A 14562-nucleotide genomic window follows, 5' to 3' on the forward strand; every position below is an offset into this window, starting at 1 on the left:
TCTCAAACTCCTCTGTAGTTTTTTCCCTTGAGCTGGGACAAGCCAGAACATGTGTTGCTTCATTCCTAATTGCTGTTTACAGCTTTTGCATGCTGGTATTTTTAAAAATTACAGTGTCATTAACCCGAGGCAGAGGTCCAATTGGAGCAGCAGGGTGAGGAAGCTTGTACAGTTGTCTCAGTGGATTTCTTTGCTCCACACTTGAATGCTAATTCCAGATATGTTCTTGATCCACACCACTCATCTGGCATTCTTAGTTTCCCAAATCTGTTTTATTTTCTCCTTACTCAATTAAAAGAATCCAAATCCTTTTTTTACCCAATAAAAATAGAAAAATCCCCAAAAGTGCATACTTAGGTATATTAAGCATATTAATATATGTATTAAGCATATTAAGTAATACTTTATTCACAGTATTTATATGAAGCATAATATGTCCTTAATATTTAATTTATAAATGCTCATATTCTAATACAATAAATTTTCCATTTAAATAATGTTTTCCTTCATGTGCATCAACAAAGTTTTAGCTACAGATAGGTGAAAAGGATTTAAAAAGCAACCCAGTGCACAACGGTGGGGCTGAGAAATTTGCACACCCCTTGTTGACACTCATAGGTTCTGAACAGATCATTCTGTGTTCAAGATTAAATAAGTGGAAACAAAAGTATAAGGTATGAAAAAAATAAGTGCCAAATAAGAAGAGATATATCATGTTATAAATGAGAGAGAGAGAGAGAGGGAGGGAGAGAGAGAGAAAGGCTGACTTCATAAAATGATATACAGCAAGAACTGGAAGAAACTTTTAGAAAACTTTTGGGCATAATAGGATTTAAGAAGACACAAAATCTATGGAATAAGAGTGCAATGCTGCGAAGATAAACTCTGATAAGATGTGAAAAAGCTAAATGAGATACAAACAGACCACTAGGGAATGAAAAAATGCAATAGATGCAATAGAAGAATTTAAATAGACTTTAAAGGCAATAAAGAAGCAAAACTGAGACACTGGAAACTGTAGTTAGTGATGAATAGGGTGTATTTGAGTGTGTCTCTTAGAATGTATGGGAAATAATAAGAGAGAAGTTGGTAGATATAAAGAGAGAATAGAAAGTAAACCCAACAACTATGGTGTTTCTCAGGAAAAAAGAAGACTAATTGGCATGGAGTCAACAATCCAAGACATGATGGAAGAGAATCTTTTTAACTTGGATAGTCACAGGATCGTACTCAATGATTCCCTTTCCCCCTGCAGAGCAAAAATAGAGATGCTAAAAACTTTAAAAGATTGAGAAAGTAATCCTATCAGCATTTGGGCAAAAAAAAAAAAAAAAAAAAAGTTACAATGTATAAAGGATTAAACAAAACAGATGAGCATCAAACTTTTGTTTTGTACAAAATTTCTGAAGATAGTGAAACTTAGTGTGCAGGTCTGAGGGAAAATACATGATTAAATAATTTCGTATCTAGGCATGTTGGCTTTTTTGTATGTATGAAACAGAAAGCCATTCTCAGATCTATTTTGGTGTATGTGAGTGCAGATATACTTTATCTTTAGCTCCTGACACCATGATGTAAACATCACAGGAATTAAAATTAAATGCATGTTGTTTTGAGTGGCATCCAATGCAGTCAAAGCCTCGGAAAGCTAGTGTATTAATCAGTTTCATACTGCTAATAAAGACATACCCAAGACTGGGTGATTTATAAAGAAAAAGAGGTTTAATGGACTCACAATTCGACATGGCTGGGGAGGCCTTGCTATCATGGCAAAGGAGGTAGGAAGGAAGTCAAAGGAGGAGCAAACTTATGTCTTACATGGTGGTGGGCAAGAGAGCATATGCAGGGAAACTCCCCTTTATAAAACCATCAGATCTCATGAGATTTGTTCACTATCACGAGAACAGCATGGGAAAGATCTGCCCCCATGATTCAATTACTTCCCACTGGGTCCCTCCCATGACCCCTGGGGATTATTATCATTCAAGGTGAAATTTGGGTGGGGACACAGAGCCAAACCATATCAGCCAGTAAAAAAATTCCTTCAGTAAAACTATGACCTCAATTGATAATCAATGGAAGAAGACAAATTCCTCATTTAGAATTCTCACTATGCCCAATAATTGTTGGCAGCTGTGACTTTTCCCCTTAGCACTGGATTTTTTTACAATGTTGGGTTCAGGCATGGAATGAGTTTCAATATCCAGAATAAGACTGCAATCATGAAATATCTGAACTGGGACAGTAATAACACTAATACTTTTTGTGCTTATTGTATGCCAGCTTTGGTCGAAGACCTTTATGTGCTCTAGTCCATTTAACGCTCTCAATCATCCTAAGAGGTGGGTTATTATTATTATCCGCCCATAACAAATGAGGAAACTGAGGCACAAAGAGATTAAGTAATTTGCCTAACATCCCTCAGATAGCAAATGGTTGAACTAGCATTTTTAACCAGGCTGTCTGGCTGGATGTTATACAGAAGATGTATCACCACCACTCAATAAAAGTATCAAGAAGTAGAAGTTCCCAACAAGGTTTGTAACCACTAATATGCTTGCCCCAAAGCACATCCAGGCCATACCACCCTGAAACTGCCAAGGCAAGTTGTGGTAAACCCCAAAGCAGTATTCATAGATAGTTTAATGAGGAATCTCAAATACAAAGAGAAACCTACAACCCAGATCTCTCACATGATTGTAGAGAATAATCACATGAAAGAAGGGTATCAGCCTCAACAGGGTTAACAGGTCAAGCAAGAGATTTTTAAAAATATATAAATATATTAAATTGATACTTGATAGCATCCATACATCAAGAACAGAGTATTATTAAAAATATTCATTTAGAGTTTCTGGAAATAAATTTGATTATTACAATTAAGTAGATTGAATAGTGGAAAGAAAATAACTGGAGAGTTAGCTGGTAGATTGAGCTGTGGAATTGTACAAAATATAGAATAAAAGGATAAAGGGATCAAAAGTACTTAAAAATGTTGGCCGGGTGTGGTGGTCCATGCCTGTAATCCCAGCACATTGGGAGGCCGAGGCAGGTGGATCACCTGAGGCCAGGAGTTCGAGGCCAGTCTGGGCAACATGGTGAAACCTTGTCTCTACTAAAAATACAAAAATTAGCTGGGTGTAGTGGCACGCCTGTAATCCCAGCTACTTGGGAGGCTGAGGCATGAGAATCACTTGAATCTGGGAGGTGGAGATTGCAATGAGCTGAGATTGCACTACTGCACTCCAGCCTGGGTGACAGAGTGAGACTCTGTCTCACAAAACAAACAAACAAACAAACAAACAAACAAACAAACAAACACCTTAAACATGTTAAGAATCATGTAAGGTAGTTTAAAGGGTCTCAACATTCATTAAGGGGCATTTCAGGAAAAAAGAACAGAGAGATAACTGAGGACCAGAGGAATAGAAATAGAAATACTCAAAGAAATAAGAAAAAAAATGTACACAATTGAAAACAGTCATGCATTCTCATTTTGAAAGGGCCCGTTCAGAACCCACACTTCCACACTGTGGCAAAATCAAAGAAGATCAATGCAAAAATAATATATTCTAAAAGCTTTTTGTGTTAAAAGGTCAAATTTATAAACTGGAACGAGAATTATATAGAGTTTAGCTTTCTCTTTGTCCTACAAGAAGACACAGAACAGTATTTTGAGTTTCTGGCAGAAAACAACACTGTAAACTGAAATATTTACCCATAAAAACTTTTATTCAAGTGTGATGGGAAAATGCAGGAGCAAGCACTCTAAGTTTTACTATCTGAAAACTTCTACCTAAATGAATGACTAGAAGTTCTGCTCCAAAAAATTTTAAAAAATGAATTGGCTAAAAGGTATGGAATATAAGTAGCAGTGATGCAAAAAAGAGAGTAAAACATGATTGAAGATTAAATTGGAATTAATAACTTAAGAATTAAAACTCAGATGATCTCACATTGAGAGGTAGAAGATAGTAGGCTTGAGGAGTGCAAAGGGAATTATGGAGAGAGAATGGAAGGAAGGAAATAAAACCTCTGCGGTTCTTGTTCTTTTCAGGGGATGATGGGGAAAATAGTTTAACCCTGGACATTAATTATGTACAATATTTGTGTTAAACTAAACTATAACCAGTTGAAGATTGAAGTGGAATGCATAATCTCCAAAACAGTAGAGGAAAAAAAAAGAATGAAAAATACTTGAAAAAAAATCAAAGGAATGTAAAAAAAAAAAGAAAGTAAGAAAGCATAGCATGTACAAAGCATAAAACAAGACAGCAAATAAGTACAAATATGACCAGTCTCAAGAAATGTGGATGTTTTAAATTGGCCAGTTTAAAGAAAGACTGTATTAAAAAGACAAAGATCTACTTATGGACAATTTATAGGACACAATTCTAAAACAGTAAAAACAAGATTAAAATAATGATAGAGAAAAACAGACACTACAGAAGTATTGAAAAGAGAAAAGCAGAAATAACAAGAATAACACCAAAAAAGTTCTACCCAAAGTCCAAAACAGTAATAAGAACAAATATAAATATTTCAGTTTGATAAAAGATGCCATGTGTTAAAACTGAAAAATAGTATCACCTAATAGCATAATTCGAAAATACAGGGAGGTGTAAATAAAAGAAGAAATGGAAACATTTACAAAAATAGTGAATAACTTTAACACACCTTTTCTAGTGATCAATCATTTAAGTAGAAAAAATTACACAGAGAAAAAATTAAACTTTTATTTTATTTATTAGAAAACAGAAAATAATTAAAATGTGTAAATTGTTTTATTCCCCAGAATTTTGAAAAAAGAAGAACACACTTCACAAACCCAAATAAAGGTGAAAATAATAAAGACAAAAGCAGACATATAAAAAGTGAAAGACAAAAGCTTAAAAAAATTAGAGTTATGATAAAAAGAATAATGACACTAACCAACAATTTAGGAACAAGAAAGGGATATATGCTATTTTGTATTTATGGAGGTATACCTTTAGGGTAAATTCCTAGGAGTTGCATTGCTGAGCCAAAGTACAATTGCATATGTAATTTTCTTAGCTATTGCTAAATTCTGGTTATAAGGATTACACCATAGCACTACTATTAGCAATAATTTGTATCTGCCTATTTCTTCACAACCACACCCACAGAATGTCAAAAGGCTTTGGGTGCCTGCCAAACTGATAGATAAAAAAATACTATAGTAGTATATATTCAATTTAAATTTCTCTCGTTTTGAGTGAATTTATGAGCATGCAATCACATGCTCTGTCATTTATATATCTTTCCCTGTGTTATGTCTGTTCTTTTTTTTTGACATTTATATAGGTGCATTTCTTCTTGATTTTTAAGAGATTTGTATGTGTTGGAAAGACTAACCCTTTGTATTAGAATTAGCATAAACCTTTTCTCAGTTTGTCAGTTCTCTTTGACTTTGCTTATTAAATCTACTTAAAAGTGTTTTATAAGCTGAATATACCAATCTTTTCTTCTACTGCTTCTAAATTTTTAAAATCAGGTTTTCCCTAGTTCCAGGTTTTAAGGTATTTACCCATACCTTTTTCAATTACCTGTATATTTTCGTTTTTAAAATTTAGATCTCAGATTCAATTGAAGCTTATTTGGCATGAGATAAATATGAATGCTATTTTAATCTTTTTCCAAATGTCTATTCTGTTGTTCCAATATTACTTATGAAAACATCTGTCTTGGCCACGCACGGTGGCTCACGCCTGTAATCCCAGCACTTTGGGAGGCTGAGGCAGGCAGATTAATTGAGGTCAGGAGTTAGAGACCAGCCTGGCCAACATAGCGAAACTTCATCTCTACTGAAAATACAAAAATTAGCTGGGCATGGTGGTGGGTACCTGTTTCCCAGCTACTCAGGAAACTGAAACAGGAGAATCACTTGAACCCAGCAGGTGGAGCTTGCAGTGAGCCGAGATCCCGTCATTGCACTCCAGCCTGGGTGACAAGAGTGAAACTCCATCTTAAACAAGAACAATAACAACAGCAACAACAACAACAACATCCATCTTTCCCTTTGGGATTTGAGTTGCCACATTTATCATGTACTCAATTTCCATACGTGGTTAGGTCTGTTGATGGATTTACTAGCCTCTTCCTTTGGTCTGTTTATTCATGTGCCAACATCAGTGTTTTAATTATGGAAGTTTTGTTGCTTTTCCTTTGCAGTGTTTACCTATTTATTCTTGTTTGTCTGTTTTTCCATATGAACTTTAGAATCATGTTGTCTTGCTATTTTACTATATTTTCTCTCTTTAATTTTTCCTTGTGATATTTAGGAAAGTTTGTATTTTTGTTCTAGACATTATTTTTATGCTGTATTATGACCTAATGGCCTCACATTACTTTTATTTACTTAGGCTTTTATCATTTTTAAGTGATATCTTTTGACGCCCATCTACTGCCTGAGTAATAATCAACAAATTTATATTCTACCTTCTAATTTCTTGCTAGCATTTCCTCTCACGTTTTTTGTCATTTTTTTTAACTTTGGCAGCACATATAAAACATAGAACATGTATATATTACTTTCCTACTCTTATTCATGTGTTTGCTTTAGTCTTAGAGCTATAATAAAATGTATTTGTGCTATCAGTCTTTTGCTAAAGTTTCTTCAATTTTTTTTTTTTTGTTACTGGATGCAGCTCATCCTCTGGTAGATTTCTCAAGAAGGGCTAACAAGTACAATATTCTCTAAGTTCTTGACTGTTTAACGCAGTTTCTTTATGGTCATGAAAGACCATTCATGAAGGAGTACTTTTTGGTATATAAAATTCTTGGTTTGGATTGAATTGAATTGGTTTGAATATCTTTATTGCTCCACTGGTTTGTATGTTGTTCTCAAGAAGTCTGATGTTAACTTGCTTTCTTTACTTTATATTGACTTGATTCTCTCTCATTCTCTTTCTCTCTTGTCTTTCCCTCTTTTTCTCTTCTCTGCAGATATTAAGACTGATTTTCCACAATATGTCTTAGACTTCATCATTCAGGGTCAATTTTCCTAGGTACATTGTAGGCCATTTCAATACACAGGTTTGGGATTTGTTTTATTTTTGAAATGTTTTCTTGGATTATAGCTTTAAATATCATTTCTACTCCACTGTTTTATTTCTGTACTTGAGAGACTATGGTTACACATATTTAGATTTATTTGCCTGTCTTTATTTCGTTCTTTTATCCTTTTACTGTTCTTTATTTTGTTTTTGTTCTCTAGGCTATTTTTTATTTCTCTTCTCTATGTTCTTTATTGTACTTTCTCCTGTAGGCAACTGGTTGTCTAGGCCCATTTCTGAGATGATTTTGTTATTTTTATTATTTCTATTTAATTCAGACATATCTCATTACAGTACTTTCTTTCTGTGGTTGTTTTGTTATTCATATATGTTCTGAGTTTTTAAAATTATGACTTGAAGCATTCTTCATGTTCACAATCTCTTTCCAAACAATATTTAGTTTATAAGGTAGTGTTACATTGCAGCTTTATGCTCCCTCATGATTGATTTCTTGGGTAGTATCTCCATGAGCTAAAAGTTTTGATTTTCACCATTTTCTTTGAATAGTAATTTTACATATTTGTTGGGTACTTTTTCTTGTTCATACTGAAATGTGCAGGATTTTTGGACTAAAAAGGACAGGCAACTTTATGAAGAATTGGGTGCCATACTCTGTTTTCTTGGTGCAAGAGTGCCCTCTTCTGTCGGTACAGTTAAGTGCAGTTTTAAAATGGTGCCTTACTGCTACGCTTGTTTATCTGAGTTTTGTGCAGAGAGATTTGAAAGTAGGTGTCCTCCATTATACTGAAGAATAGTTTCATCAGAGGAATAAATATTGGTAAAAAGAGGCCAAACAATTATTCAGAGATTTTATGAACATCTTTCTAGAAAATCAAAGAGAATAAGCTTATAATTTACCATAAAAGAATATTCTTCAAGATGGTTTGCTAGATATCCAAAATTTTTTTCTTATACTCCAGTAATAATTATTCACCAACACAATGCCTTATTCAATTCATGGCACTTAATTCTATTTGAGATTTTCTTGTTTTTGTTTATTTATTGTTTGTATCACCCCAATAGAATGTGCATTTAATGAGAGAATGGACCTTTTACACCTACATCTTATTACCTCAGTACCTAAAGCAATATCTGGCAAAGAGTATATGCTCAAGAAACACTTGTTGACTGACTGACTGAATGAATGAGTGGAAAACCCAAAGACTGTATTCACAAGAATATAAAAATGATAAAATATCTATAAATAGATTGAACAAATTTATTTTTCTTGTGACGAATAACACAAATATGGAAATATTAAAATGTATACATATAGCTCAATAAATTATCACAAAGTGAACAACCAGGGAAACACCACCCAGATTAAAAAAATAGAACATTACCATTGCTCCAAAATTCCTCTTACATCTCTTTCTAATTATTACTTTCTTCATCCTCTTCGATATGTAACCAATATGCTATTTTGCAGCACTAGACAGTTGACCCTCAAACAACACGAGTTTGAGCTGCATGGATCCACTTGTACTCAGAGTTTTCTCAATAAATACACTGGAAAATATTTCTCAATAAATATACTGGAAAAATCTTGCAGATTTTTCAAATCACAGATTTTTCAAATTGCTGTGTAGTCTAGAAATATCAAAAATACTAAGAAAAAGGATGTCATGAATGCATAAAGTATATGTAGGTACTAGACTATTTTATCATTTACTCCCATAAAATATGTACAAATTTATTATAAAAAGTTAAAATGTATCAAAACTTATGCACACGAATACTTACAGATGGTCATGCATGGTGCTATTTGCAGTTAAGAGAAACGTGAACAAAAGTAAAGATGTAGTGTTAAGTCATAACTGCATAAATTAACTACAGTACATAGTGTATTACTGTAATAATATTGTAGCCAACTCCTATTGCTATTACAGTGAGCTCCAGTGTTGCAAGTATCTGCTTGAAAGAGTGTGAGGACAATGATCTCTGTGTGAGCAGCTCATCTGTCCAGTAAGTTGTGTATCACAATAAAAAGTGATCTCTCACAGTTCTTGATTTTTCATCATATTTAGTGCAATACCATACAACTTGAATAACATCATGGGACCTATACGAAGTGCCACCAGCGATGCTGAAAGTGTGCCCAAGAAACAGAGAAAAGTCATGATGTTGCAAGAAAAAGTTGAATTGCTTGATACCTCTCATAGATTGAGGTCTGCAGTTGCATTTTCCTACCATTTCAAGATAAATGAACCCAGCATCAGGACCATCGTAGAGAAAGAAAAGGAAATGCATAAAGCTGTCTCTGCAGCTATAGCAACAGATACAAAAACCTTGCACTTTTTGAGAAACACATTTTCATTTTATATTGAAAATGTGGCTTTTATATGGGGGCAGAATTACTATAAGAAGGCATAAGAAAGGCATACCTATAGACTCTAATGTGATTAGAGAAAAACCGAAGTCATTGTATGACAAAGCAAGAGGAAGGTGCAGGATCTAAAGTTGGAGAATTTAATGCCAGTAAAGGATGGTTTGATTATTTTAGGAAAAGATTTGGCTTAAAAAATGTCAAGATAACATTTTTTTTAATGACCAAGAGGCAGCAAATTCCCAGATGCCATTAAGAAAATAATTGAGGAGAAAGGATACCTATTTGACCATGTTTTTGAAGCAGATCAAAGTGCCCTATTCTGGAGGAAAAAAAGGCCGCAAATGACATGTGTTAGTAAGAAAGAGAAGAAGGCATCAGGACTTAAGGCAGGAAGGGATAAGCTAATGCTACTGTTTTGTACAAATACAGTTGTGTTATATAATCAAAATTGTCTTTATTGATAGCATTAATCTCCAACCCTTGAAGGGAAAAGATAAACACCAGCTGCCAGTCTTTCGGTTGCATGAATATGAGAATATGAGAGTCCTTTTTCTGGATTGATTAATCAGTGGTTTGTCCCTGAAATCAGGAAGTGCTTTGCCAGAAAGGGACTGACTTTTACAATTCTTTTGCTATTGAACAATGTCCCTGGTCACCCAGAACCCCATTAGTTCAACATCGAAGACGTCGAAGTTGTCTCCTTGCCACGAAACACAGCATCTCTAATTCAGCCTCTAAATCAGGGGGCCATAAGGATCCCTGCTTACACACAGTACTCTATGGAAAGTATTGCCAACACTATAGAACAGAACCCCAGTGGAAAGAACACCATGGAAATCTAGAAGGATTATACCACTGAAGATGACATCATTGTTATAGAAAAAGCCATGACAGCTGTCAGGCCCGAAACAGTAAATTCCCGCTGGAGAAAACTGCATCCAGATGTTGTGCGTGACTTCAAAGGATTTATGACAGAACTGATCAAGGAAACTACGAAAAAGATTGTGGATGTGGTGCGCGCGCGCGCGCGCGCACACACACGTAGGGGATGAAGGATTTCAAGATCTGGATCTTGGGGGAATTCAAGAGCAAATAGATTCCACACCACAGAAATTAACAGAAGACAATTTTATGGAGATGAGTACTTCTGAACCAGCTCCAGATGGTGAGAAAGAAGGCATAAGAGAAGCAGTGCCAGAAAACAAATTGACATTAGACAATCTGACAGAGCGGTTCTGATTACTCAAGGCTGCTTTTAAATTCTGTTTTGACATGGACCCTTTGACGACACAGGCATTGAAGCTAAAGCAAATTATGGAAGCAGGATTGGTACCATGTGGAAACATCTTTAGAGAAATGAAAAAGAAAAAAAAGTCAGAAATGATTATGTATTTCTATAAAGTTAAACCAAGTCTATGCATCTGCTGCCTCCCATTCCGCCTTCTCCACCTCTTCTGCCTCTGCCACGCTTGAAACAGCCAGGCCAACCACTCCTCTTTCTCCTCCGCCTCAACCCACTCAATGTGAAGATGATGGGGATGGACTTTACTGATGATCCACTTCCACTTAATGAATAGTAAATATATTTTCTCTTTTTTTATCTTCTTAATAATTACCTTTTCTCTAGCTCACTTTATTATAAGAATATGGTATGTAACACATATAACATACAAAATGTGAGTTAATAGACTATGTTATCGGTAAATTTTCTGGTCAACAGTACGCTATCAGTCATTAACTTTTTGTGGAGCGAAAAATTACACGTTGGTAATCTTTGTCTTTGGTTGTAAACGTGACTTTTTTGCCCTCTTTATGCTTCCTTTGTTTTCTACAAGTTTTGTATATTATGAACATGTATTCTTGTAATCAAGGACAAACATTTAATAGCTTTATTAAAATATTATTGTGAAGGGTAAAAAATATATATATATACACAAGCTGGGCACAGTGATGCATGCATGTAGCCCCAGCTACTCAGGAGGCTGAGGTGGAAGGATTGCTGGAGGCCAGGTGCCCAAATCCAGAATCTAACCTGGACAACATAGTGAGACCCTATCTCTAAAAAGAAAATTATAAAAATAAAAAATTATACCTGGATTTTCAACTGTGAGGGGTGTTGGCATCGCTACCCCTGTTGTTGTTCAGGGGTCAACTGAAGTTTAGTTTTGTCTGCTTTTGTACTTTATATAAAAAGAATCATACAGTATGCATTCTTTTAGATTTGGCTTATTTTGTTCAATATTGTTTGAGATATTTATGTGTTTTTTTTTTCTGTAGCTTTAGTTCATTCATTGTCATTGCTGTGTAGGATTTCATTGTGTGAACATATCATTATTTACATGTTATGTTGTTAATGTACATCAGTATTTGGCTATTATGAATGTTGCTATGGGCACATGTCTCTTGGTGCCCACGAGCACACATTTATATTGGGTAAATATCTGGGGTGAAATTATTAGGTCATGGGGTATATCTGTACATATCCAACTTTGGATATATATAGCTCTCCAACTTTGAAAGTGTTTTTTGATTAATAAAAGCTTTTAAGTTTTGTGTTGTCCAGTTCACTACTTTTTGCTATTATTGCAAATGCTTTTGTGTGTTTCAGTTAGCTCTGCGATCTATTTGGAATGCAAATCTGTATATGGTGTGATGTAGTAGTTAAGATTCCTTTCTCCCCCATGTGATTATCCAATGAACTCAACGTAATTTATTGAAGAGACCATTCTTTCTCCACTGCTCTGCAACAAACTTGAAAAAAATCAAGGTGCATACACGCATCAGTATTTTTCTGGGCTTCTGTTCTGATCTATCGTTTGCCAAAAGCCATGCTGACAATTAATAATAAATCTTGCTATCTGACAAAGTAGGTATTACCTCTTCCTCCTTCTCTTTCGACAGTGTCATGGCTGTTGTTAGCCCTTGGCTATTTCATATAAATTTGGAATCAGATGGCCAATTTTTTGAAAAATTAACTTCCTGATATTTTGATTGAGATTGCAGTGATTAATTTTGAGAAAATTGACATCCTTGAAATATTGAGTCTTTCAAATCACAAATAAAATATACTCTCCATTTACTCAGTCTTCTTAATCTCTCTAAGTTATGTTTAATCTTTTCCTATATGTAGTCTTAAACATCTTTCACATTTACTAGTTAGGTGATGGTTTTTCATTATTTAAAAAAAATGGACATAAAATTTTATGTATTTGTTACATACAAGATGTTTTGAAGTACAGAACATTGCATAATGACCAAATCTAGCTAATTAACACAGTATTACCCCACATAGCTTATTATTATTATTATTATTATTATTATTTTTGAGATGGAGCCTTGCTCTGTTGCCCAGGCTGGAGTGCAGTGGCGTGATCTTGGCTCACTGCAACCTCCGCCTCCTTGGTTCATGCAATTCTCCTGCCTCAGCCTCCTGAGTAGCTGGGATTACAGGTGCCTGCCACCAAGCCAGCTAATATATCGTATTTTCAGTAGAGATGGAGTTTCACTATGTTGGCCAGACTGGTCTCTAACTCCTGACCTCAGGGGATCTGCCTGCCTCGGCCTCCCAAAGTGCTGGATTACAGGTGTGAGCCACCATGCCCAGCCTCACATAGCTTTTTTACACTCTTTTATATTATATATATTCAAAACGTTTCTAACTGTGTGTTGCTAGTGTATTAAAAACACATGAGTTTTTATATTGACCTTGTGTTCAGCAATCTTGCTAAACTCACTTTTTAATTCTCATAACATTTGCCTCAATTCCTCTGTGGATGATTCTATTTTTCTTTTTAAATTATCTTACCTTTTAAATAATCATCTAATTAATCAGTTAATCAATTGCTTTATTGCACTTGCCAGGGTGTCTGGTTCAATTTTGAGTGGAAGCAGTGACGGTGAGCATACTTGTTTTGCTTTTCATCACAAAGAGAAAACTGGTTCTCTCTCTCTCCTTTGTCTCTCTCCCCATCATTTCTATTAACTATTGAAGGATATGGAAGATGATCATACTACTTGCTCATTATGTAAAGATGACAGTTTTTCCCATTTAACATATTAATTCTAAAGAGTCCCAATCTAAACCTCAAAAGTGTTTTTCATAGGTCTTGATAAACCAATTAAAAATTTTATCTAAAGAGAATATATGCAAGGTTGCAAATAAATTTTTAGACAGCAAAAATAATGAGGGCTTGGGCTAGATATCAAAACACTTTTGTCATAGGTTTGGCACCCTAGCAGCAGAGCCAAAGACAGGGACTTTTCAGGTAATTTTGGCGGGGAGTGTGATGGGGAGGGTGCTTGTTTGAGAGAAGCAGAACAAGGCAAGGGGAAATGTTAATTAATCATGTGATTTCTGCTAAAGACTGGTTTCAGTCTAATTTCGTGGGGGAGGTCTGGAGGAGAAGTGGCACTATAAAGTTAGTCTTACCCAGGTGGCTGTCTTTTTTTTTTTTTGAGGTGGAGTTTCACTCTTGTTGCTCAGGCTGGAGTGCAATGGCGTGATCTCAGCTCACTCCAATCTCCACCTCCTGGGTTCAAGTGATTCTCTTGCCTCACCCTCCTGAGTAACTGGGGTTACAGACATGTGCCACCATTCCCGGCTAATTTTTGTACTTTTAGTAGAGACAGGATTTCACCATGTTGGTCAGGCTGGTCTCGAACTCTTGACCTTAGGTGATCCACCTGCCTTGGCCTCCTTAAGTGCGGGGATTACAGGCATGAGCCACCGCGCCCAGCCAGGGGCTGTCTTTTTATGACCTTATGCCAGTGAGTCATGCCTGAAGTGTGCCCTGGTGAGGGGGATGGGGTGGTACCTGGCTTCCCAGGTAGGTAGCTCTCCTTTAGCTGAGAAAATTATAAGGCAAAACAGCAACTGGGTAACAGGCATGCTGGTAGGTTAAGGAAATCTGGTGGGAACATCGGCAGCATCCACTATGAGATTATATGCTTGGAGAAGAAAAATACTACATGTCAGTGTCAGTAATGGACACACAGAGGTTGGAACAAAACTGTGAGCTATGGAACAGGGTTGGGAACCTATCAATACCCTGCTTCAGGGGATAACTATTTCTTCTCCTCACTTGTCAGCACAGAAATCATTTTTTAAATGGTTCTTGATCATCAACATATTCTACCTCTGGGGCAGTTTTGATCCTA

The sequence above is a fragment of the Rhinopithecus roxellana genome, chromosome 21, assembly GCF_007565055.1.
Source record: "Rhinopithecus roxellana isolate Shanxi Qingling chromosome 21, ASM756505v1, whole genome shotgun sequence".
NCBI lineage: Eukaryota > Metazoa > Chordata > Mammalia > Primates > Cercopithecidae > Rhinopithecus > Rhinopithecus roxellana.